This window comes from Oncorhynchus nerka, unplaced genomic scaffold (genome assembly GCF_034236695.1).
Source record: "Oncorhynchus nerka isolate Pitt River unplaced genomic scaffold, Oner_Uvic_2.0 unplaced_scaffold_1003, whole genome shotgun sequence".
NCBI classification, from domain to species: Eukaryota; Metazoa; Chordata; class Actinopteri; order Salmoniformes; family Salmonidae; genus Oncorhynchus; species Oncorhynchus nerka.
Genome location: NW_027040291.1, coordinates 149,462 through 175,374, shown reverse-complemented (window position 1 = coordinate 175,374; position 25,913 = coordinate 149,462). Strand labels below are relative to the sequence as shown.

The 25,913-nt window shown below is 40.3% G+C and overlaps 1 long non-coding RNA gene across 3 annotated transcripts; it reads right to left on the bottom strand.

Annotated features, from left to right (window-relative positions):
- Positions 1-872: 872 nt before the first annotated feature.
- On the bottom strand, positions 873-24,918 carry LOC135570258 (uncharacterized). Of its 3 annotated transcripts, none has more exons than XR_010463491.1 (4): positions 23,555-24,918; positions 22,981-23,139; positions 3,734-3,877; positions 873-1,476 (listed from the first exon to the last, which is right to left on the bottom strand). It is a non-coding gene; the product is annotated as an uncharacterized LOC135570258 (long non-coding RNA). The 3 variants fall into 3 exon arrangements; XR_010463492.1 differs by having other exon boundaries at positions 22,981-23,036; positions 23,555-24,728; XR_010463490.1 differs by having other exon boundaries at positions 22,981-24,604.
- Between the last annotated feature and the right edge of the window lie 995 nt (positions 24,919-25,913).

Genomic DNA, 25,913 nt, shown 5'->3' with positions numbered 1-25,913 from the left:
GTGTGTCATTTTTAATAACGAAATTAATTTAGCGACGCGAGCGTTGTAGTCAGTCTGTCAGCCCCGCTAAAAGGCTGGTGTCGTTACTCTGCCTTCTGGGGGCATGTTGAGGTAAATTTACTAACCGGGAGGGTTGAATGATGTAATTTATTAGAGGGCTGGAAGACGCACTCTCAAGGTTGTTTACTCACAATATCAGATATTGATTTGTTATAATGAATGTATACTGAGGTTGAGGTTCTGACTAGTGATTATTTACCCAGTGTTCAATACCTGCTATTGAGGCGCCCTGAAAATAATATTCAAAAGTTCGGTCCTTGGACACAGAGGTTTAAACACTAAAGTTACCGTCCATCTAGTGAAGAGAGGAGAACCGGACAGAGGTAGCCAGCATCCGTCAACGAGAGAGGGAGACCGGGGAGCTCCATCGGTCCACAAGAAATGCAGACAGCCGGTGATGATGTAGTGGTAGCTATGGTAACTAGGATGCTGCTGGTAGAGTAGCTAGCTAGCTTACCGAGCTGTACCGACTAGCTTGGTTAGTTAGCAGGTCGTTCGTCTGTCCCTCGTCTCGATGATGAATCCGGTGAACCACAAATTGAAACAAGGATAGAGAGTGAAAAGGATCTGGCTACACTCACACTGTCCCTGACCGTAAAGAAAAAAACAAATTGAACAGTAAACTTCGGTGTCTCAACACTGTAACAAACTTGGTCGTAATTCCCCAAGATCACCTCAGTCCACTCTGCGCGTAACCGGACAACATCCACACCAAACGGGACGCTGACAGTTCTGTACGGGGACGCGGACAGTTCCAGAACGCGGACATGAGCAGTGCAACACAATAACCTAAACCCAGTCTTTACAGTGGGTTACATTAGTAATATTCATTTTTTATTATTATGTTTAACAAACATTTTTACAAAATTATAACAACATTTTGAGATCAAACATTCAGTTTTTTTATGACAATATGTTGAGATCTGGGTCCATATCCACAAAGTGTCTGAGTAGAAAATTGGTCGTATAAGTGCTGAGAATAAAGACATTTTACACTTATGGGTATAAATGACCTAGTTACCTACCCATTGCCTAAATTACCTACCCACCTAGTCAGTAGATATTTAGGACACCTGGTGAGCTGTCCTAAGTAGTTAAGAGTTAACAGCAGGTGTCTTGATAATACTATAGAATAATGCAGTGAGTCAGTGGTTCCTGAGCCACATGTAATTGCATTGCAGTAGTTAAAAATAATGTTTTTATATTTCTATGTGATCAACCCATAAATAATACAGACCTACATGCAACAGTATGTCTTGTGCTTTTGGCAATGATTTATGTATAATATTTATGTATAACTGCATAGCATTTTGTCTTCATTTTGGCAGATTAACTCAGGCTTATTTCTGAAGATTAATTCAGGTTGGAGTTGGAGCTGTGACCGAAGGGTGGCTGGTTCGAATCCCGGGCCGGGCGCTGGAAAAAACAGGTGGAATTGATCTGACCACTGGATGGCTGCTGGGTTCACATCCTCAAAACATGAACCTTTTGTTGATCAGAACTATAGAGGTTCTTCTTCACTGAACCCCAAAATATATATAACTTTTATTGATTTCATATTTTAAGGAAGTGATAGAAGCCTTTTTATAAGGAACCTTATTTTCTAAACACGTTTTTCTTTTGATGATTTAATTATCTACATCATGTTATTTCAAGTTCTCTCTTTGGAGCAAAACATCATATTGTTAAAAAATACTCCTAAATTGGGGATGGATATAAATTGGGCAGTTGAAGGCGTCTAGGGTGTAATATGTGTTCGATGAAAATGAACATTGTATGAAACGTTGTAGGCAACATTATTGGAAGGGACTTGATGCCTACTATGCCAAAGATATTTAGAGTTGTTAAACGGGTGTGAAGAGAGTGTTGATGTAACAGTTATATTGTCAATATTCTGCTGGTAACAACCATCACAATTGGTTAAAATTCTCGCTATACACCAAGTCACTTGGCTCTGTCATAACCTCACATGGTCTCTCCTATCATTGCTATGCAGACGACACACAATTAATCTTCTCCTTTCCCCCTTCTGACGACCAGGTGGCGAATCGCATCTCTGCATGTCTGGCAGACATATCAGTGTGGATGACGGATCATCACCTCAAGCTGAACCTCGGCAAGACGGAGCTGCTCTTCCTCCCGGGAAGGACTGCCCGTTCCATGATCTCGCCATCACGGTTGACAACTCCATTGTGTCCTCGTCCCAGAGCGCTAAGAACCTTGGCGTGATCCTGGACAACACCCTGTCGTTCTCAAATAACATCAAGGCGGTGGCCCGTTCCTGTAGGTTCATGCTCTACAACATCCGCAGAGTACGACCCTGCCTCACACAGGAAGCGGCGCAGGTCCTAATCCAGGCACTTGTCATCTCCCGTCTGGATTACTGCAACTCGCTGTTGGCTGGGCTCCCTGCCTGTGCCATTAAACCCCTACAACTCATCCAGAACGCCGCAGCCCGTCTGGTGTTCAACCTTCCCAAGTTCTCTCACGTCACCCCGCTCCTCCGCTCTCTCCACTGGCTTCCAGTTGAAGCTCGCATCCGCTACAAGACCATGGTGCTTGCCTACGGAGCTGTGAGGGGAACGGCACCTCACTACCCTCAGGCTCTGATCAGGCCCTACACCCAAACAAGGGCACTGCGTTCATCCACCTCTGGCCTGCTCGCCTCCCTACCACTGAGGAAGTACAGTTCCCGCTCAGCCCAGTCAAAACTGTTCGCTGCTCTGGCCCCCCAATGGTGGAACAAACTCCCTCACGACGCCAGGACAGCGGAGTCAATCACCACCTTCCGGAGACACCTGAAACCCCACCTCTTTAAGGAATACCTAGGATAGGATAAAGTAATCCTTCTCCCCCTCCCCCCTTAAAAGACCTAGATGCACTATTGTAAAGTGGCTGTTCCACTGGATGTCATAAGGTGAAAGCACCAATTTGTAAGTCGCTCTGGATAAGAGCGTCTGCTAAATGACTTAAATGTAAATGTAAATGTTAAAATATGCATTCCATTATATTAGTCAATAATTAAGAGAAGGCAAAGTGGTTGTGTCATGTAAAAATCCTATCAAATGTCTGACATTGCAACGAGTACAGTCAGGGTGCCGTGGAACCCCTGCAGTACCTCCACAGACCCGGATTGAGAACCCCTGCAGTACCTCCACAGACCCCGGATTGAGAACCCCTGCAGTACCTCCCCAGACCCCGGATTGAGAACCCCTGCAGTACCTCCACAGACCCCGGATTGAGAACCCCTGCAGTACCTCCACAGACCCCGGATTGAGAACCCCTGCAGTACCTCCACAGACCCCGGATTGAGAACCCCTGCAGTACCTCCACAGACCCCGGATTGAGAACCCTGCAGTACCTCCACAGACCCCGGATTGAGAACCCTGCAGTACCTCCCCAGACCCCGGATTGAGAACCCCTGCAGTACCTCCACAGACCCCGGATTGAGAACCCCTGCAGTACCTCCACAGACCCCGGATTGAGAACCCCTGCAGTACCTCCCAGACCCCGGATTGAGAACCCCTGCAGTACCTCCACAGACCCGGATTGAGAACTCCTGATTTAGCAGATGCTCTTATCCAGAGTGATTTACAGTAAGTGCATTCATCTTAAGATAGCTATTTATTTTGGAAATAAACTTTATAAATTATTCATTAAATTGTCATCTTACCTCTTATCTTTGGTGTCATGTCCCTCAGAGAGATGAATTTTAGAGGCAGGGCCCCCCTCCTCTCTCTCCCCAGAGAGACTCATTTTAGAGACAGGGCCACCCTCCTCTCTCTCCCCAGAGAGACTCATTTTAGAGCACTGACCCCTAAACAGAGATCCAACATGTTGGTTGTGGTTAACACAGTAACAACTAAACAGAGATCCAGCATGTTGGTTGTGGTTAACACAGTGACAACTAAACAGAGATCCAACATGTTGGTTGTGGTTAACACAGTGACAACTAAACAGAGATCCAACATGTTGGTTGTGGTTAACACAGTGACAACTAAACAGAGATCCAACATGTTGGTTGTGGTTAACACAGTGACAACTAAACAGAGATCCAACATGTTGGTTGTGGTTAACACAGTGACAACTAAACAGAGATCCAACATGTTGGTTGTGGTTAACACAGTGACAACTAAACAGAGATCCAACATGTTGGTTGTGGTTAACACAGTGACAACTAAACAGAGATCCATCATGTTGGCTGTGGTTAACACAGTGACAACTAAACAGAGATCCAACATGTTGGTTGTGGTTAACACAGTGACAACTAAACAGAGATCCAACATGTTGGTTGTGGTTAACACAGTGACAACTAAACAGAGATCCAACATGTTGGTTGTGGTTAACACAGTGACAACTAAACAGAGATCCAACATGTTGGTTGTGGTTAACACAGTGTCAACTAAACAGAGATCCAACATGTTGGTTGTGGTTAACACAGTGACAACTAACCAGAGATCCAACATGTTGGTTGTGGTTAACACAGTGACAACTAACCAGAGATCCAACATGTTGGTTGTGGTTAACACAGTGACAACTAAACAGAGATCCAACATGTTGGTTGTGGTTAACACAGTGACAACTAAACAGAGATCCAACATGTTGGTTGTGGTTAACACAGTGACAACTAAACAGAGATCCATCATGTTGGCTGTGGTTAACACAGTGACAACTAAACAGAGATCCAACATGTTGGTTGTGGTTAACACAGTGACAACTAAACAGAGATCCAACATGTTGGTTGTGGTTAACACAGTGACAACTAAACAGAGATCCAACATGTTGGTTGTGGTTAACACAGTGACAACTAAACAGAGATCCAACATGTTGGTTGTGGTTAACACAGTGACAACTAAACAGAGATCCAACATGTTGGTTGTGGTTAACACAGTGACAACTAAACAGAGATCCAACATGTTGGTTGTGGTTAATACAGTGACACCTAAACAGAGATCCAACATGTTGGTTGTGGTTAACACAGTGACAACTAAACAGAGATCCAACATGTTGGTTGTGGTTAACACAGTGACAACTAAACAGAGATCCAACATGTTGGTTGTGGTTAACACAGTGACAACTAAACAGAGATCCAACATGTTGGTTGTGGTTAACACAGTGACAACTAAACAGAGATCCAACATGTTGGTTGTGATTAACACAGTGACAACTAAACAGAGATCCAACATGTTGGTTGTGGTTAACACAGTGACAACTAACCAGAGATCCAGCATGTTGGTTGTGGTTAACACAGTGTCAACTAAACAGAGATCCAACATGATGGTTGTGGTTAACACAGTGTCAACTAAACAGAGATCCAGCATGTTGGTTGTGGTCAACACAGTGACAACTAAACAGAGATCCAGCATGTTGGTTGTGGTCAACACAGTGACAACTAAACAGAGATCCAGCATGTTGGTTGTGGTTAACACAGTGACAACTAAACAGAGATCCAACATGTTGGTTGTGGTCAACACAGTGACAACTAAACAGAGATCCAACATGTTGGTTGTGGTTAACACAGTGACAACTAAACAGAGATCCAACATGTTGGTTGTGGTCAACACAGTGACAACTAAACAGAGATCCAACATGTTGGTTGTGGTTAACACAGTGACAACTAAACAGAGATCCAACATGTTGGTTGTGGTTAACACAGTGACAACTAAACAGAGATCCAACATGTTGGTTGTGGTTAACACAGTGACAACTAAACAGAGATCCAACATGTTGGTTGTGGTTAACACAGTGACAACTAAACAGAGATCCAACATGTTGGTTGTGGTTAACACAGTGACAACTAAACAGAGATCCAACATGTTGGTTGTGGTTAACACAGTGACAACTAAACAGAGATCCAACATGTTGGTTGTGGTTAACACAGTGACAACTAAACAGAGATCCAACATGTTGGTTGTGGTTAACACAGTGACAACTAAACAGAGATCCAACATGTTGGTTGTGGTTAACACAGTGACAACTAAACAGAGATCCAACATGTTGGTTGTGGTTAACACAGTGACAACTAAACAGAGATCCAACATGTTGGTTGTGGTTAACACAGTGACAACTAAACAGAGATCCAACATGTTGGTTGTGGTTAACACAGTGACAACTAACCAGAGATCCAACATGTTGGTTGTGGTTAACACAGTGACAACTAAACAGAGATCCAACATGTTGGTTGTGGTTAACACAGTGACAACTAACCAGAGATCCAACATGTTGGTTGTGGTTAACACAGTGACAACTAAACAGAGATCCAACATGTTGGTTGTGGTTAACACAGTGACAACTAAACAGAGATCCAACATGTTGGTTGTGGTTAACACAGTGACAACTAAACAGAGATCCAACATGTTGGTTGTGGTTAACACAGTGACAACTAACCAGAGATCCAACATGTTGGTTGTGGTTAACACAGTGACAACTAACCAGAGATCCAACATGTTGGTTGTGGTTAACACAGTGACAACTAAACAGAGATCCAACATGTTGGTTGTGGTTAACACAGTGACAACTAAACAGAGATCCAACATGTTGGTTGTGGTTAACACAGTGACAACTAAACAGAGATCCATCATGTTGGTTGTGGTTAACACAGTGACAACTAAACAGAGATCCAACATGTTGGTTGTGGTTAACACAGTGACAACTAAACAGAGATCCAACATGTTGGTTGTGGTTAACACAGTGACAACTAAACAGAGATCCAACATGTTGGTTGTGGTTAACACAGTGACAACTAAACAGAGATCCAACATGTTGGTTGTGGTTAACACAGTGACAACTAAACAGAGATCCAACATGTTGGTTGTGGTTAACACAGTGACAACTAAACAGAGATCCAACATGTTGGTTGTGGTTAACACAGTGACACCTAAACAGAGATCCAACATGTTGGTTGTGGTTAACACAGTGACAACTAAACAGAGATCCAACATGTTGGTTGTGGTTAACACAGTGACAACTAAACAGAGATCCAACATGTTGGTTGTGGTTAACACAGTGACAACTAAACAGAGATCCAACATGTTGGTTGTGGTTAACACAGTGACAACTAAACAGAGATCCAACATGTTGGTTGTGATTAACACAGTGACAACTAAACAGAGATCCAACATGTTGGTTGTGGTTAACACAGTGACAACTAACCAGAGATCCAGCATGTTGGTTGTGGTTAACACAGTGTCAACTAAACAGAGATCCAACATGTTGGTTGTGGTTAACACAGTGTCAACTAAACAGAGATCCAGCATGTTGGTTGTGGTCAACACAGTGACAACTAAACAGAGATCCAGCATGTTGGTTGTGGTTAACACAGTGACAACTAAACAGAGATCCAACATGTTGGTTGTGGTTAACACAGTGACAACTAAACAGAGATCCAACATGTTGGTTGTGGTCAACACAGTGACAACTAAACAGAGATCCAGCATGTTGGTTGTGGTTAACACAGTGACAACTAAACAGAGATCCAACATGTTGGTTGTGGTCAACACAGTGACAACTAAACAGAGATCCAACATGTTGGTTGTGGTTAACACAGTGACAACTAAACAGAGATCCAACATGTTGGTTGTGGTCAACACAGTGACAACTAAACAGAGATCCAACATGTTGGTTGTGGTTAACACAGTGACAACTAAACAGAGATCCAACATGTTGGTTGTGGTTAACACAGTGACAACTAAACAGAGATCCAACATGTTGGTTGTGGTGTTTAACACAGTGACAACTAAACAGAGATCCAACATGTTGGTTGTGGTTAACACAGTGTCAACTAACCAGAGATCCAACATGTTGGTTGTGGTTAACACAGTGACAACTAAACAGAGATCCAACATGTTGGTTGTGGTTATTAACACAGTGACAACTAAACAGAGATCCAACATGTTGGTTGTGGTTATTAACACAGTGACAACTAAACAGAGATCCAACATGTTGGTTGTGGTTAACACAGTGACAACTAAACAGAGATCCAACATGTTGGTTGTGGTTAACACAGTGACAACTAACCAGAGATCCAACATGTTGGTTGTGGTTATTAACACAGTGACAACTAAACAGAGATCCAACATGTTGGTTGTGGTTAACACAGTGACAACTAAACAGAGATCCAACATGTTGGTTGTGGTTAACACAGTGACAACTAAACAGAGATCCAACATGTTGGTTGTGGTTAACACAGTGACAACTAAACAGAGATCCAACATGTTGGTTGTGGTTAACACAGTGACAACTAACCAGAGATCCAACATGTTGGTTGTGGTTAACACAGTGACAACTAAACAGAGATCCAACATGTTGGTTGTGGTTAACACAGTGACAACTAAACAGAGATCCAACATGTTGGTTGTGGTTAACACAGTGACAACTAAACAGAGATCCAACATGTTGGTTGTGGTTAACACAGTGACAACTAAACAGAGATCCAACATGTTGGTTGTGGTTAACACAGTGACAACTAAACAGAGATCCAACATGTTGGTTGTGGTTAACACAGTGACAACTAAACAGAGATCCAACATGTTGGTTGTGGTTAACACAGTGTCAACTAAACAGAGATCCAACATGTTGGTTGTGGTTAACACAGTGACAACTAAACAGAGATCCAACATGTTGGTTGTGGTTAAACACAGTGACAACTAAACAGAGATCCAACATGTTGTTTGTGGTTAACACAGTGACAACTAAACAGAGATCCAACATGTTGGTTGTGGTTAACACAGTGACAACTAAACAGAGATCCAACATGTTGGTTGTGGTTAACACAGTGACAACTAAACAGAGATCCAACATGTTGGTTGTGATTAACACAGTGACAACTAAACAGAGATCCAACATGTTGGTTGTGGTTAACACAGTGACAACTAAACAGAGATCCAACATGTTGGTTGTGGTTAACACAGTGACAACTAAACAGAGATCCAACATGTTGGTTGTGGTTAACACAGTGACAACTAAACAGAGATCCAGCATGTTGGTTGTGGTTAACACAGTGACAACTAAACAGAGATCCAACATGTTGGTTGTGGTTAACACAGTAACAACTAACCAGAGATCCAACATGTTGGTTGTGGTTAACACAGTGACAACTAAACAGAGATCCAACATGTTGGTTGTGGTTAACACAGTGACAACTAAACAGAGATCCAACATGTTGGTTGTGGTTAACACAGTGACAACTAACCAGAGATCCAACATGTTGGTTGTGGTTAACACAGTGACAACTAAACAGAGATCCAACATGTTGGTTGTGGTTAACACAGTGACAACTAAACAGAGATCCAACATGTTGGTTGTGGTTAACACAGTGACAACTAAACAGAGATCCAACATGTTGGTTGTGGTTAACACAGTGACAACTAAACAGAGATCCAACATGTTGGTTGTGGTTAACACAGTGACAACTAACCAGAGATCCAACATGTTGGTTGTGGTTAACACAGTGACAACTAAACAGAGATCCAACATGTTGGTTGTGGTTAACACAGTGACAACTAAACAGAGATCCAACATGTTGTTTGTGGTTAACACAGTGACAACTAAACAGAGATCCAACATGTTGGTTGTGATTAACACAGTGACAACTAAACAGAGATCCAACATGTTGGTTGTGGTTAACACAGTGACAACTAAACAGAGATCCAACATGTTGGTTGTGGTTAACACAGTGACAACTAAACAGAGATCCAACATGTTGGTTGTGGTTAACACAGTGACAACTAAACAGAGATCCAACATGTTGGTTGTGGTTAACACAGTAACAACTAACCAGAGATCCAACATGTTGGTTGTGGTTAACACAGTGACAACTAAACAGAGATCCAACATGTTGGTTGTGGTTAACACAGTGACAACTAAACAGAGATCCAACATGTTGGTTGTGGTTAACACAGTGACAACTAAACAGAGATCCAACATGTTGGTTGTGGTTAACACAGTGACAACTAAACAGAGATCCAACATGTTGGTTGTGGTTAACACAGTGACAACTAAACAGAGATCCAACATGTTGGTTGTGGTTAACACAGTGACAACTAAACAGAGATCCAACATGTTGGTTGTGGTTAACACAGTGACAACTAAACAGAGATCCAACATGTTGGTTGTGATTAACACAGTGACAACTAAACAGAGATCCAACATGTTGGTTGTGGTTAACACAGTGACAACTAAACAGAGATCCAACATGTTGGTTGTGGTTAACACAGTGACAACTAAACAGAGATCCAACATGTTGGTTGTGGTTAACACAGTGACAACTAAACAGAGATCCAGCATGTTGGTTGTGGTTAACACAGTGACAACTAAACAGAGATCCAACATGTTGGTTGTGGTTAACACAGTAACAACTAACCAGAGATCCAACATGTTGGTTGTGGTTAACACAGTGACAACTAAACAGAGATCCAACATGTTGGTTGTGGTTAACACAGTGACAACTAAACAGAGATCCAACATGTTGGTTGTGGTTAACACAGTAACAACTAACCAGAGATCCAACATGTTGGTTGTGGTTAACACAGTGACAACTAAACAGAGATCCAACATGTTGGTTGTGGTTAACACAGTAACAACTAACCAGAGATCCAACATGTTGGTTGTGGTTAACACAGTGACAACTAAACAGAGATCCAACATGTTGGTTGTGGTTAACACAGTGACAACTAAACAGAGATCCAACATGTTGGTTGTGGTTAACACAGTGACAACTAAACAGAGATCCAACATGTTGGTTGTGGTTAACACAGTGACAACTAAACAGAGATCCAACATGTTGGTTGTGGTTAACACAGTGACAACTAAACAGAGATCCAACATGTTGGTTGTGGTTAACACAGTGACAACTAAACAGAGATCCAACATGTTGGTTGTGGTTAACACAGTGACAACTAAACAGAGATCCAACATGTTGGTTGTGGTTATTAACACAGTGACAACTAAACAGAGATCCAACATGTTGGTTGTGGTTAACACAGTGACAACTAAACAGAGATCCAACATGTTGGTTGTGGTTAACACAGTGACAACTAAACAGAGATCCAACATGTTGGTTGTGGTTAACACAGTGACAACTAAACAGAGATCCAACATGTTGGTTGTGGTTAACACAGTAACAACTAAACAGAGATCCAACATGTTGGTTGTGGTTAACACAGTAACAACTAAACAGAGATCCAACATGTTGGTTGTGGTGTTTAACACAGTGACAACTAAACAGAGATCCAACATGTTGGTTGTGGTTAACACAGTAACAACTAAACAGAGATCCAACATGTTGGTTGTGGTTAACACAGTGACAACTAAACAGAGATCCAACATGTTGGTTGTGGTTAACACAGTGACAACTAAACAGAGATCCAACATGTTGGTTGTGGTTAACACAGTAACAACTAAACAGAGATCCAACATGTTGGTTGTGGTTAACACAGTGACAACTAAACAGAGATCCAACATGTTGGTTGTGGTTAACACAGTGACAACTAAACAGAGATCCAACATGTTGGTTGTGGTTAACACAGTGACAACTAACCAGAGATCCAACATGTTGGTTGTGGTTAACACAGTGACAACTAAACAGAGATCCAACATGTTGGTTGTGGTTAACACAGTGACAACTAAACAGAGATCCAACATGTTGGTTGTGGTTAACACAGTAACAACTAAACAGAGATCCAACATGTTGGTTGTGGTTAACACAGTGTCAACTAAACAGAGATCCAGCATGTTGGTTGTGGTTAACACAGTGACAACTAAACAGAGATCCAACATGTTGGTTGTGGTTAACACAGTGACAACTAAACAGAGATCCAACATGTTGGTTGTGGTTAACACAGTGACAACTAAACAGAGATCCAACATGTTGGTTGTGGTTAACACAGTGACAACTAATTATTTTATTAATTATCTCTTAGAAATAAAACAGTTTACTAACAAACACATCCAAACTATAAGGTTGTTTAATGTAGTTACATTTTCTAGCCCAATGACCACTGAAAACCCGCCCACAAGGCCTGAAAACTAACTAATAGCCTCTGATAGGCCTACATCTTATTTTGGGGCGGCAGGTAGCTTACTGGTTAGAGTGTTGGGGCAGCAGGTAGCCTAATGGTTAGAGAGTTGGGGCGGCAGGTAGCCTAGTGGTTAGAGTGGGGCGGCAGGTAGCCTAGTGGTTAGAGCGTTGGGGCGGCAGGTAGCCTAGTGGTTAGAGCGTTGGGGCGGCAGGTAGCCTAGTGGTTAGAGCGTTGGGGCGGCAGGTAGCCTAGTGGTTAGAGCGTTGTGGCGGCAGGTAGCCTAGTGGTTAGAGCGTTGTGGCGGCAGGTAGCCTAGTGGTTAGAGCGTTTGGGCGGCAGGTAGCCTAGTGGTTAGAGTGTTGGGGCGGCAGGTAGCCTAGTGGTTAGAGTGTTGGGGCGGCAGGTAGCCTAGTGGTTAGAGTGTTGGGGCGGCAGGTAGCCTAGTGGTTAGAGTGTTGGGGCGGCAGGTAGCCTAGTGGTTAGAGTGTTGGGGCGGCAGGTAGCCTAGTGGTTAGAGTGTAGAGGAGGCAGGTAGCCTAGTGGTTAGAGTGTTGGGGAGGCAGGTAGCCTAGTGGTTAGTGTGTTGGGGAGGCAGGTAGCCTAGTGGTTAGAGTGTTGGGGAGGCAGGTAGCCTAGTGGTTAGAGTGTTGGGGAGACAGGTAGCCTAAATCAAATCAAATCAAATCCAATTTATTTATATAGCCCTTCGTACATCAGCTGATATCTCAAAGTGCTGTACAGAAACCCAGCCTAAAACCCCAAACAGCAAGCAATGCAGGTGTAGAAGCACGGTGGCAAGGAAGAACTGAGCATGAGAAAAAACAAGACCCAAGAACTGAGCATGAGAAAAACAAGACCCAAGAACTGAGCATGAGAAAAAACAAGACCCAAGAACTGAGCATGAGAAAAAACAAGACACAAGAACTGAGCATGAGAAAAACAAGACCCAAGAACTGAGCATGAGAAAAAACAAGACCCAAGAACTGAGCATGAGAAAAAACAAGACCCAAGAACTGAGCACGAGAAAAAACAAGACCCAAGAACGGAGCATGAGAAAAAACAAGACTCAAGAACTGAGCATGAGAAAAAACAAGACCCAAGAACTGAGCATGAGAAAAAACAAGACCCAAGAACTGAGCATGAGAAAAAACAAGACACAAGAACTGAGCATGAGAAAAAACAAGAACCAAGAACTGAGCAGGAGAAAAAACAAGACCCAAGAACTGAGCATGAGAAAAAACAAGACACAAGAACTGAGCATGAGAAAAAACAAGACCCAAGAACTGAGCATGAGAAAAAACAAGACCCAAGAACTGAGCATGAGAAAAAACAAGACCCAAGAACTGAGCATGAGAAAAAACAAGACACAAGAACTGAGCATGAGAAAAAACAAGACACAAGAACTGAGCATGAGAAAAAACAAGACCCAGGAACTGAGCAGGAGAAAAAACAAGACACAAGAACTGAGCATGAGAAAAAACAAGACCCAGGAACTGAGCAGGAGAAAAAACAAGACCCAAGAACTGAGCATGAGAAAAACCCTCCGCATGATATGGTTTTCCATCAGTAAAGTCGCATTAGAACACAGTTTAAACCACCTCCTAGTGAATTTATCTAACACGCTGTAGAGCACCTAAAGTAGTTTTCCTGCTTTGTCACCTTATTTGTTGATGCGCATCAGTTCTAGAGCGTTAGTATTTTTTATGGAAAAAGGGTTGTAAAATAGGTGTCTCCATAGTTACAATCTAAATAGTCTACCTTATAACATGCAGGGCTACTGATTAGTTTCCACTTTGAAAACGGCTTGTTACGGAGTCTAGTTGATAGGTAATCGACTAGCTGGGCTGGTCCCCGGACTCTGTGTGTAGAGACTTGTACTGTACAATGCTTGAACAAGGCTATTGAACCTGACATTTGTGTCTGTATGTATTCTCGGTATGTTCCAGTAGATGGCAGTAAACACCTGCTGTAACTAGACATTCCAACAACAGTGACCACGTTTACATGCACACCAATATCCCGTTATTATTGAGGATACTCTGAAGTATTGTGTTTTTAAATTGATGCATGTACACATCTTATCCCATTTACTGTTGTTTCTGCTGTCTGCTCAGGCTGTTTTCACAAATGATGTTTTCATCTGATTGTCAAAAAAATCTAATTCAAAAGTAGGCTACCTGTGCAGTTTGTTACTCTGTACTGGACCGTATAGCCTACTGGCTGCAATTTAGATACATTTCTGCTTAGAATTTTCAACATTTGGTAGGTCATGTGTTCTTCAACTATAGTTTGATACATGCAGCTTCTCTTCTGTCATAACTTGTTGCCCCAGAAGACTAAATAAAGTAGTTCTCTCCAGAATAATGTGTTACATTGATAGACTAAATAAAGTAGTTCTCTCCAGAATAATGTGTTACATTGATAGACTAAATAAAGTAGTTCTCTCCAGAATAATGTTTTACATTGATAGACTAAATAAAGTAGTTCTCTCCAGAATAATGATAGACTAAATAAAGTAGTTCTCTCCAGAATAATGTGTTACATTGACAGACTAAATAAAGTAGTTCTCTCCAGAATAATGACAGACTAAATAAAGTAGTTCTCTCCAGAATAATGATAGACTAAATAAAGTAGTGCTCTCCAGAATAATGTTTTACATTGATAGAATGAATGCATTAGTAATCTACTAGTTAACACTGGTAAAGTTGACCATTTAGTTTAGGGACCGGAGAAAACGCAATAACTCCAGAACAGTGGAAAGATTAGTCCTGTGTAATATGTCCATATGTCATCAGTCTGAAGGGTTTAGTTTAGGGACCGGGAGAAAACGCAATAACTCCAGAACAGTGGAAAGATTAGTCCTGTGTAATATGTCCATATGTCATCAGTCTGAAGGGTTTAGTTTAGGGACCGGGGAGAAAACACAATAACTCCAGAACAGTGGAAAGATTAGTCCTGTGTAATATGTCCATATGTCATCAGTCTGAAGGGTTTATTTAATCCTATTTATCCACCCCTGTTCCCCAGACTAAATTAACATGTGTTGTTTCATTTAAATGCAAGAAATGCATCATTCTGCAGTTCATATTATATTAGAGTATAGGTCTACAGTCAGCGTCCAGATTTCAGTTCATATTAGATTAGATTATAGGCCAACAGTCAGTGTCCAGATTTCAGTTCATATTATATTAGATTATAGGCCAACAGTCAGTGTCCAGATTTCAGTTCATATTATATTAGATTATAGGCCAACAGTCAGTGTCCAGATTTCAGTTCATATTATATTAGATTATAGGTCTACAGTCAGTGTCCAGATTTCAGTTCATATTAGATTAGATTATAGGCCAACAGTCAGTGTCCAGATTTCAGTTCATATTATATTAGATTATAGGCCAACAGTCAGTGTCCAGATTTCAGTTCATATTATATTAGATTATAGGTCTACAGTCAGTGTCCAGATTTCAGTTCATATTATATTAGATTATAGGCCAACAGTCAGTGTCCAGATTTCAGTTCATATTATATTAGATTATAAACCAACAGTCAGTGACCAGATTTCAGTTCATATTATATTAGATTATAGGCCAACAGTCAGTGTCCAGATTTCAGTTCATATTATATTAGGTTATAAGCCTACAGTCAGTGTTCAGATTTCAGTTACTATTCAATTTAACCCATATGAATTGGATAAGAGCGTCTGCTAAATGACTTAAATGTAAATGTAAATGTTCCTGTCTAACCATGTATCATTACATCCTATCTAACCATGTATCATTACTGTTGTTCCTATCTAACCATGTATCATTACTGTTGTTCCTATCTAACCATGTATCATTACTGTTGTTCCTGTCCCATGTATCATAAACCATGTATCATTACTGTTGTTCCTATCTAACCATGTATCATTACTGTTGTTCCTGTCTAACCATGTATCATTACTGTTGTTCCTGTCTAACCATGTATCATTACTGTTGTTCCTGTCTAACCATGTATCATTACTGTTGTTCCTATCTAACCATGTATCATTACTGTTGTTCCTATCTAACCATGTATCATTACTGTTGTTCCTATCTAACCATGTATCTAACCATGTATCATTACTGTTGTTCCTGTCTAACCATGTATCATTACTGTTGTTCCTGTCTAACCATGTATCATTACTTCCTGTTGTTCCTCCTCTAACCATGTATCATTACTGTTGTTCCTATCTAACCATGTATCATTACTGTTGTTCCTGTCTAACCATGTATCATTACTGTTGTTCCTATCTAACCATGTATCATTACTGTTGTTCCTATCTAACCATGTATCATTACTGTTGTTCCTATCTAACCATGTATCATTACTGTTGTTCCTGTCTAACCATGTATCATTACTGTTGTTCCTATCTAACCATGTATCATTACATCCTGTCTAACCATGTATCATTACTGTTGTTCCTGTCTAACCATGTATCATTACTGTTGTTCCTGTCTAACCATGTATCATTACATCCTATCTAAACCATGTATCATTACTGTTGTTCCTATCTAACCATGTATCATTACTGTTGTTCCTGTCTAACCATGTATCATTACTGTTGTTCCTGTCTAACCATGTATCATTACTGTTGTCCTGTCTAACCATGTATCATTACTGTTGTTCCTATCTAACCATGTATCATTACTGTTGTTCCTATCTAACCATGTATCATAAACCATGTATCATTACTGTTGTTCCTGTCTAACCATGTATCATTACTGTTGTTCCTATCTAACCATGTTCATTACTGTTGTCCTGTCTAACCATGTATCATTACTGTTGTTCCTGTCTAACCATGTATCATTACTGTTGTTCCTATCTAACCATGTATCATTACATCCTATCTAACCATGTATCATTACTGTTGTTCCTGTCTAACCATGTATCATTACATCCTATCTAACCATGTATCATTACATCCATCTAACCATGTATCATTACTGTTGTTCCTGTCTAACCATGTATCATTACTGTTGTTCCTGTCTAACCATGTATCATTACTGTTCCTGTCTAACCATGTATCATTACTGTTGTTCCTGTCTAACCATGTATCATTACATCCTGTCTAACCATGTATCATTACATCCTGTCTAACCATGTATCATTACTGTTGTTCCTGTCTAACCATGTATCATTACATCCTATCTAACCATGTATCATTACTGTTGTTCCTGTCTAACCATGTATCATTACTGTTGTTCCTCTCTAACCATGTATCATTACTGTTGTTCCTGTCTAACCATGTATCATTACATCCTGTCTAACCATGTATCATTACATCCTGTCTAACCATGTATCATTACTGTTGTTCCTATCTAACCATGTATCATTACTGTTGTTCCTGTCTAACCATGTATCATTACTGTTGTTCCTGTCTAACCATGTATCATTACTGTTGTTCCTATCTAACCATGTATCATTACATCCTATCTAACCATGTATCATTACTGTTGTTCCTGTCTAACCATGTATCATTACTGTTGTTCCTGTCTAACCATGTATCATTACTGTTGTTCCTGTCTAACCATGTATCATTACTGTTGTTCCTATCTAACCATGTATCATTACTGTTGTTCCTGTCTAACCATGTATCATTACTGTTGTTCCTGTCTAACCATGTATCATTACTGTTGGTCCTATCTAACCATGTATCATTACATCCTATCTAACCATGTATCATTACTGTTGTTCCTATCTAACCATGTCTAACCATGTATCATTACTGTTGTTCCTGTCTAACCATGTATCATTACTGTTGTTCCTGTCTAACCATGTATCATTACTGTTGTTCCTATCTAACCATGTATCATTACTGTTGTTCCTATCTAACCATGTATCATTACTGTTGTTCCTGTCTAACCATGTATCATTACTGTTGTTCCTATCTAACCATGTATCATTACTGTTGTTCCTATCTAACCATGTATCATTACTCCTATCTAACCATGTTGTTCCTCCTATCTAACCATGTCTAACCATGTATCATTACTGTATCATTACTGTTGTTCCTGTCTAACCATGTATCATTACATCCTATCTAACCATGTATCATTACTGTTGTTCCTGTCTAACCATGTATCATTACTGTTGTTCCTGTCTAACCATGTATCATTACTGTTGTTCCTGTCTAACCATGTATCATTACTGTTGTTCCTATCTAACCATGTATCATTACTGTTGTTCCTATCTAACCATGTATCATTACATCCTATCTAACCATGTATCATTACATCCTATCTAACCATGTATCATTACTGTTGTTCCTGTCTAACCATGTATCATTACATCCTATCTAACCATGTATCATTACTGTTGTTCCTATCTAACCATGTATCATTACATCCTATCTAACCATGTATCATTACATCCTATCTAACCATGTATCATTACTGTTGTTCCTATCTAACCATGTATCATTACATCCTATCTAACCATGTATCATTACATCCTATCTAACCATGTATCATTACTGTTGTTCCTGTCTAACCATGTATCATTACATCCTATCTAACCATGTATCATTACTGTTGTTCCTATCTAACCATGTATCATTACTGTTGTTCCTGTCTAACCATGTATCATTACTGTTGGTCCTATCCCATGTATCATTACTGTTGTTCCTACTAACATGTATCATTACTGTTGTTCCTGTCTAACCATGTATCATTACATCCTATCTAACCATGTATCATTACTGTTGTTCCTGTCTAACCATGTATCATTACATCCTATCTAACCATGTATCATTACTGTTGTTCCTGTCTAACCATGTATCATTACTGTTGTTCCTATCTAACCATGTATCATTACATCCTGTCTAACCATGTATCATTACTGTTGTTCCTGTCTAACCATGTATCATTACTGTTGTTCCTATCTAACCATGTATCATTACATCCTATCTAACCATGTATCATTACATCCTATCTAACCATGTATCATTACTATCTAACCATGTATCATTACTGTTGTTCCTATCTAACCATGTATCATTACATCCTATCTAACCATGTATCATTACATCCTATCTAACCATGTATCATTACTGTTCCTGTCTAACCATGTATCATTACATCCTATCTAACCATGTATCATTACTGTTGTTCCTATCTAACCATGTATCATTACATCCTATCTAACCATGTATCATTACATCCTATCTAACCATGTATCATTACTGTTGTTCCTATCTAACCATGTATCATTACATCCTATCTAACCATGTATCATTACATCCTATCTAACCATGTATCATTACTGTTGTTCCTGTCTAACCATGTATCATTACATCCTATCTAACCATGTATCATTACTGTTGTTCCTATCTAACCATGTATCATTACTGTTGTTCCTGTCTAACCATGTATCATTACTGTTGGTCCTATCTAACCATGTATCATTACTGTTGTTCCTATCTAACCATGTATCATTACTGTTGTTCCTGTCTAACCATGTATCATTACATCCTATCTAACCATGTATCATTACTGTTGTTCCTGTCTAACCATGTATCATTACATCCTATCTAACCATGTATCATTACTGTTGTTCCTGTCTAACCATGTATCATTACTGTTGTTCCTATCTAACCATGTATCATTACATCCTGTCTAACCATGTATCATTACTGTTGTTCCTGTCTAACCATGTATCATTACTGTTGTTCCTATCTAACCATGTATCATTACATCCTATCTAACCATGTATCATTACATCCTATCTAACCATGTATCATTACTGTTGTTCCTGTCTAACCATGTATCATTACTGTTGTTCCTGTCTAACCATGTATCATTACATCCTATCTAACCATGTATCATTACTGTTGTTCCTATCTAACCATGTATCATTACTGTTGTTCCTGTCTAACCATGTATCATTACTGTTGTTCCTGTCATAACCCATGTATCATTACTGTTGTTCCTGTCTAACCATGTATTACATTTACTGTTGTTCCTGTCTAACCATGTATCATTACATCCTATCTAACCATGTATCATTACATCCTGTCTAACCATGTATCATTACTGTTGTTCCTATCTAACCATGTATCATTACTGTTGGTCCTATGTAACAGTTATATTGTGTCCTACCTAACCAGTGAACATGTGGCTGTGACCATCCTGTCAATGCCTGTCCTGGTGACTCATTTGACATTTTAGTCATTGAGCAGACGCTCTTATCCAGAGCAATGCAAGTTGGTCCTGGTGACTCCTGGGCCCTTATTCATAAAGGCAGTGTCTCAGAGCTGATCTAGGATCAGGTCCCCCTTCTCCATGCAATCTGATTCATTATGATCTAGGACCAGGTCCCCCTCTCCAGGTAATCTGATTCATTATGATCTAGGACCAGGTCCCCTCTCCAGGTAATCTGATTCATTATGATCTAGGATCAGGTCCTCCTCTCCATGTAATCTGATTCATTATGATCTAGGATCAGGTCCCACTCTCCATGTAATCTGATTCATTATGATCTAGGATCAGGTCCCCCTCTCCATGTAATCTGATTCATTATGATCTAGGATCAGGTCCACCCCTCTCCATGTAATCTGATTCATTATGATCTAGGATCAGGTCGCCCCCTCCATGTAATCTGATTCATTATGATCTAGGATCAGGTTCCTTCTCTCCATGTAATCTGATTCATTATGATCTAGGATCAGGTTCCTCCTCTCCATGTAATCTGATTCATTATGATTCATTATGATCTAGGATCAGGTCCCTCCTCTCCATTAGGGCCTAGTGGTTAGAGCGTTGGACTAGTAACCGGAAGGTTGCAAGTTCAAACCCCCGAGCTGACAAGGTACAAATAAATCTGTCATTCTGCCCCTGAACAGGCAGGTAACCCACTGTTCCCAGGCCGTCATTGAAAATAAGAATTTGTTCTTAACTGTCTTGCCTGGTTAAATAAAGGTAAAATAAAAATGTAATCTGATTCATTATGATCTAGGATCAGGTCCTCCTCTCCATGTAATTTGATTCACTAGGATCAGGTCCCTTCTCTCCATGTATTCTGATTCATTATGATCTAAAAGGCTAAACTGATCCTCCTTTAAAAGAGCCTTTGGGGGATTTTTGAGACCAGGGGATGGGGATGTGTTTATTATGTTCATTACATTTCAGCAGACCATTGTCTGAGGGTTTAAAATGAGGATGACCTGGTCTCAAAAATCCCCCAAAGGCTCTTTTAAAGGAGGATCAGTTTAGCCTTTTAGATTTAAACTGGAGATGTCTGTTTAAGCTGTTTTTTGCATGTTTTTTTTTACATGGGCTGTGTCTCAATCCAACTCATCCTCAGATATCTCCCATAATGTAAACTGAGACTTGTACGAACCCGATGGTGTTCTCCGTTCTGCTCTAGGAATTACAACAAACTAACAGGGTGTAAAGTGATATTAGGGACACACAGAACATCTTAAATTAAATTATATGAATGAACAAATGAGTGAATGAAAACTTTATTATTGTGTCAAATCGCCACCTGGCAACCCTTCCCTTATGGGGTTAATTGACACATAAACAAACATTACAATAATTCACTGTGGAAATTAAATGATAATTCCTCTTCAGTGTTCTCTGCATTGCACATCACATAAATAGTAAAACAAATTGAAGGGAAAAATCAAAACATAATAGTAAATAAGGTGATGTAAACAATAATTATATTGTTAGAGCAGTAAATTAATATATACACGTACATACAGTTGAAGTCGGAAGTGTACATACACCTGAGCCAAATACATTTAAACTCAGTTTTTCACAATTCCTGAAATTGAATCCTTGTAAAAAGTGCTTGTTTTAGGTCAGTTAGGATCACCACTTTATTTTAAAGAATGTGAAATGTCAGAATAATAGTAGAGAGAATGATTTATTTCAGCTTTCACTAAATAAGAACTGATATTTCCTGGGGACAGAAGAGGGACCGTATGGATGGAATGACTCAGCAGCACTCAGACACTAGTTTACTGTATTCCACATGTCCCCTCTACTTTATTCTGGATTATTAACCTGAAATACTCACTTTACTGTGAAACTGCGTTGCAGTATAGAGATTAAACTAAAACTCTGTCATCTCAAAATGGCCGTGTCCAGATACTTTCTTATTAATGTCAGTTTCAACTGCAGTCAAGGTGTCACCCCTTAACAAAACAACAGTAACCAGAGGGTGGCGCTAACAGTCAGTTTCATATAACAACAGTAACCAGAGGGTGGCGCTAACAGTCAGTTTCATATAACAACAGTAACCAGAGGGTGGCGCTAACAGTCAGTTTCATATAACAACAGTAACCAGAGGGTGGTGCTAACAGTCAGTTTCATATAACAACAGTAACCAGAGGGTGGCGCTAACAGTCAGTTTCACGCGACAGCATTAAATCATGACATTGTGCCGCATCTTGCTTACATTTTTTTTAATAGTCCTTCTTCGAGACGTCTCTCTTACATTATTTTAGCCACAACTTATAATTTACTGGAAACCAGGTTTTTTTTTTTCTTTCAAAATATGAATTACTGTAGGCCTTTAATAAGGTCTACCAAACCCAAAAGGTTTTAATTTGAGAATGTTCATTTGTTTGCCTCAAATATTAAACTGTCTTAAAATATGTGATGATTAGTTGAATCAGGTGTGTAAGTGCTGGTAAGAACAAAAGGATGGAGAAACCCTGAGATAAACATAAAACCATATCATTGAAAAGCTCCTCCACCATCTTTACCAGACGTGTTACTGATAACATGTAGGACTACTGATTAGTTTACACTATGAAAACTGCTGTCTGTCAGCAACTCAGCTCAAATAGCAGTTCTACTAACTAGTAATATCTCATTACAGGTATTCATTCACTTACTCTGTCCAATAGAATAGATTATTGTTCAGAAATACTTACCTATTTGTCAGTCATCTCCATGTAGTGTTTTCTGCTCTGTTGTCTCACCATGGATCCTGTACAAAACAACAACTTGACTTTCTGTGTCAGCTCAGCCGCCTCCCGAGTGGTGCAGAGTCCCGCCTCTTGCGTCACTGCAGGACCTGGTTAGAATCCAGGCTGCATGATTGGGAGTCCCATAGGGTGGAGCACAATTGGCCCAGCGTCGTCAAGGTTTGGCCGGGGTAGGTCGTCAATGTTAATAACAATGTGTTCTGACTTGCCGAGTTAAATATAAGTGAAATAAAAATAAATGACTATGCACTCTACGCTGCACACCGCATCAACGGGGATGTAGTGGAGGGTAAACCCATGTAAACGAGCTTACGCACCATTTTATTTGTAAAATAGCTCAACTCCAATTTGTATTCTGTTAATTATCGTTTGCTCACTTATCATGCGTTCCCAACGTTACACCTAAATTCCATCGTGGAAACCGGGCGCATGATAAAGAATCATATCTCAGGGTTACTCTGTCTATTGAATGTCTGACTACGACCTAACTTTATAATAGTTATATGTAGCCAAGACTTACCAGTCTGTCCGTCTGTCCTTCAAATCAACACATTTATCCTGCTTCTAATGTTGCAGAGAAATGTGCGCTACGGTTTCAACAGCTGGTTTATAAAGGCGTAGACCACACTCTTACTTTCACTTTATATAACAGTAACCAGAGAAATGTGCGCTACAGTTTCAACAGCTGGTTTATAAAGGCGTAGACCACACTCTTACTTTCACTTTCATATGAGGAACACGTCACTTCTGACGTCACTGGTGTATGGTAAAATAATGACGACAGAACCCTGTGAGACTAGTAATAATATGTAATAATATGTCATTCCAGGTATTTATTATTTATTTATTACTATTTATTATCTTACTCTGTCCTTTATTGTTCAGAAATAATTTATTTGTACTTCTCTCCATATAGTGTTTTCTGCTCTGTCATCTCACCATGGATCCTGCACTCAGCCGTCTCCCCACCCTGATAATATAGTGTTTTCTGCTCTGTCATCTCACCATGGATCCTGCACTCAGCCGTCTCCCCAGCCTGATAATGTAGTGTTTTATTAGTATCTTCCACTAGATGGCAGTAAACACCTGCTGTAACTAGACTTAACAACAGCATTCCTTATTCATATAGGCAGTGTCTCAGATGAGGAGTGCTAATCTAGGATCAGGTCTCCCCTGTCCATGTAATCTGATTCATTATGATCTAGGATCAGGTCCCCCCTCTCCATGTAATCTGATTCATTATGATCTAGGATCGGCAGGTAGCCTAGTGGTTAGAGTGTTGGGCCAGTAACTAAAAAGTGTCTAGATCGAATCCCCGAGCTGACAAGGTAAAGATCCGTTGTTCTGAACAAGGCAGTTAACCCACTGTTCCTAGACCAGTTAACCCACTGTTCCTAGACCAGTTAACCTACTGTTCCTAGACCAGTTAACCCACTGTTCCTAGACCAGTTAACCCACTGTTCCTAGACCAGTTAACCCACTGTTCCTAGACCAGTTAACCCACTGTTCCTAGGCCATGTCAATGTAAATAAGACTTTGTTCTTAAAACTTCTTACGTCTAGTCGACAACATCCGGTGAAATTGGAGGGTGCGCAATTCAAATAAGTAATCATAAAAATGATGTATATTAAACATTTAGGTAGATAGGTGTGATATGGGTTAAAAGCTTAAATTCTTGTTCATCTACCTGCATTGTCCGATGTACAATAGGTTTTACAGGGAAAGTCTGCCATGCGATTGGTTGAGGACGGCGCCGCACATCAACATATTTTTCAACCAGCACAGGTTTCATAAAGTCACAAATAGCGATTAATTATTCACTTCCTTTTTGAAAATCATCCTCTGATTTGCAATCCTAAGAGTCACAGGTACAACATGTAGTGTCGTTTTCTTAGATAAAATCCTTCTTTATATCCCAAAAAGTCAGTTTAGTTGGCACCATTGATTTGAGTAATCCACTCGTTCAACATGCAGAGAAAGGATTCCAAAAAGCTACCGCTAAACTTTGTTAAAACAAGTCAAACTACATTTCTATTTAATCCTCAGGTACCCTAAAATGTAATTAAACTCTAATATTTAATACGGAAAGAAGTATGTTCAATAGGAAAGCGATTTTAGCGTGTCCTCTTCATCATGCTCGCACAGATTGAGAGCCCTGCCCCTGTAATGTCTGGACCAGAGAACTTACAGGTTGAAGATCAGAGAGAGAGACCTGCCCCTGTAATGTCTGGACCAGAGACCTTACAGGTTGAAGATCAGAGAGAGAGACCTGCCCCTGTAATGCCTGGACCAGAGACCTTACAGGCTGAAGATCAGAGAGAGAGACCTGCCCCTGTAATGTCTGGACCAGAGACCTTACAGGTTGAAGATCAGAGAGAGAGACCTGCCCCTGTAATGCCTGGACCAGAGACCTTACAGGCTGAAGATCAGAGAGAGAGACCTGCCCCCTGTAATGTCTGGACCAGAGACCTTACAGGTTGAAGATCAGAGAGAGAGACCTGCCCCTGTAATGTCTGGACCAGAGACCTTACAGGTTGAAGATCAGAGAGAGAGAGAGAGAGAGACCTGCCCCTATAATGCCTTACAGGTTGAAGATCAGAGAGAGAGAGAGACCTGACCCTATAATGCCTTACAGGTTGAAGATCAGAGAGAGAGCCCTGCCCCTATAATGCCTTACAGGTTGAAGATCAGAGAGAGAGCCCTGCCCCTGTAATGTCTGGACCAGAGACCTTACAGGTTGAAGATCAGAGAGAAAGCCCTGCCCCTATAATGCCTTACAGGTTGAAGATCAGAGAGAAAGCCCTGCCCCTATAATGCCTTACAGGTTGAAGATCAGAGAGAGAGCCCTGCCCCTATAATGCCTTACAGGTTGAAGATCA